Source organism: Hemibagrus wyckioides, unplaced genomic scaffold (assembly GCF_019097595.1).
Source record: "Hemibagrus wyckioides isolate EC202008001 unplaced genomic scaffold, SWU_Hwy_1.0 Contig4, whole genome shotgun sequence".
NCBI classification, from domain to species: domain Eukaryota; kingdom Metazoa; phylum Chordata; class Actinopteri; order Siluriformes; family Bagridae; genus Hemibagrus; species Hemibagrus wyckioides.
In genome coordinates, this window is record NW_026690802.1 from 442,391 (window position 1) to 444,734 (window position 2,344).

The 2,344-nt window shown below is 36.7% G+C and overlaps 1 non-coding gene across 1 annotated transcript; it reads left to right on the top strand.

The window, feature by feature from the left end:
* Positions 1–679: 679 nt before the first annotated feature.
* trnap-agg (transfer RNA proline (anticodon AGG)) lies at positions 680–751 on the top strand. The gene has a single exon. It is a non-coding gene; the product is annotated as a tRNA-Pro (tRNA).
* The last annotated feature ends 1,593 nt before the right edge of the window (positions 752–2,344 follow it).

Below are 2,344 nucleotides of genomic sequence, written 5' to 3' on the forward strand. Positions count from 1 at the left end.
CATAAACAATAGTGGCAGGTTTGATGGTTTATTTACTTAATGACAGTGTACAGATCACATGCTGGAATTTGATTCTGTTCTAGGAATAAAAATGTGCATATTGTACAACTCTTTTGACAAGCAGCTGATCTGATTTATTTTTATTTTATGTTTGTTTGTTTGTTTATTTTACTGAGCATGCTATTTAATGTGTTCATCATGTGTGTCTTTGCAGGATCTTTAATATATTTTTGAGAATTACAGGATACCTGAAAGTATGTATAACTAAGAATAAGAACTGTGGAAAATAAAAACACAGTTTCCATCACACAATCAGGAAATAAATAAGCTCTACTGAAATAGTGCTCCATAATCAATTCTTGAGGTAGATGAGCTACAACAGCTAAAGACCACATTGGGTTTCATTCCTGTTCACCAAGAACCGAAATCTAAGACTACAGTAACAACCCTGTAAATGACATAATTTGGCCCAATGGCAAGAGCTGCTTACTTGGTTCACACTTAGCGTCTGGATTCCAAAAAGGTTTGAATCCCACAGGAGCCTCGCTTTATTGTTAACTTGACTTTGTGTAACCAAGTTCCTTTTACTCGGACCCCAGTCCATATGAGCAAGAAGGTCATACAGTTACAGAGTACAGTGAACCTTCATTGGCGCACATCAAGGTACCAGGGATGACCTGGCTCGTTGGTCTAGGGGTATGATTCTCGCTTAGGGTGCGAGAGGTCCCGGGTTCAAATCCCGGACGAGCCCTGGTTTTACATGGAATAGAGTGGTTGGGATAAAACTAATGGAAACTTGCACTGCTGGCTTGGTTCTCGCTTGGAAGCTTGTTTCTCCAGAGGTCCAAGGAGATTCAAATCCCCCTGTAATTACCTCTGAAAATTAAAGCTCCAGCCTGGAGCCTATCTCTGGAATACAGGGAGCGGTATGGAGAATGTCACACTTTGTGGAGACATGAACCTCTGAAATATTAATATAATAGAGTACAGAAAGACCTCAGAATATTGTCATTTTACTAACACCATTCATCATGTTCACTGTTATATTCATGTGTCTGTGGCTTTCATTAGGTAAGTTATCATTGATCTTTTCAGAAAGGAGGGTAAAAGGTAAAACCCTATGCCACCACGTCTGTCTGCTAAAGTTGATGATAAAACTAAACAAGTGGATCTGATCATCTCCTCTTCTGCTTTTAATGTTTGATAATATACAATTAGAAGGTAATTTATTCATAATCACACTCTCTGGTATCACCCAGATGAGGATGGGTTCACATTTGAGTCTTCCTCATATCGTCTCACAGAGTTTTTTCTTGCCGCTGTTGCCTCAGAGTTGCTCATTAGGGGTAAAGTTAATTTTCAACTTTGTAATTTCTATTCTGAATTTCTGTATTTCTGTAAAGCTGCATTGAGACAGTGTCTATTGTTAAAAGTGATATGAATGAAAATGAAGTGAACTGAATTTAATTACCTTTTGGGAACAGACACAGCAAATTTACTTATGAGAGATTGGATCCAGTTTCCTATGATTTTTGTCATAGGAAATTATCATAATTATTTATAAATGTACAAATAATTAAAAAAAAACACACAAACAGATAAAGGCTTATAGTATGGTATAGATGATGAATCTTAAAATACAACACAGCCATATTAATGACTCTACACTACAACTGCATCACTTCCTGGGTGTGTCCTTCTAGAGACGTGTAAAGTTCAGCACATACAGCACTTTTATACAGAATCCTCACAGAGCTGTGTTCAGAAATGGATCAACTATACAACTTACTGTACATAGTGAGATACATACCACTGATTCTCACTCTAGTTACAGGTCATTTTCAATCAGTTATTAATTATTACAATGATATTTAATCAGTTAAATAATTGCATTAATTAATAAGCATGTTTGTATTAATCTAGTAATTTCTTGATTCCTTAAGTCAATATTGGAATTACAAAAAATACTTCACTGACATGTTTCTTTATATTTTTGTCACACCAGGTAGCTTTGCAGATAAAATTGAGCCAACAGATGCAAACATTGTCAGGAAAGAAGCAGAGACTGTTACTCTGAAATGTTCATATGAGGCAAGCAGTGAATACATTTATCTTTACTGGTACAAACAATATCCTAACAGCGCACCACAATATTTACTGTATAAAGGCGCAAGGTCAAATGCAGGTACTGGGAGCACTCCTGATGATCATCGACTAGAGTCGAAAACAAGCAGAGACTCTACTGAACTTACTATCAGAGGTCTAAAGCTCTCAGATTCTGCACTCTATCATTGTGCTCTAAGAGTAGCAGCACAGTGATACAGAGTCACTGAAAGGCTTTACA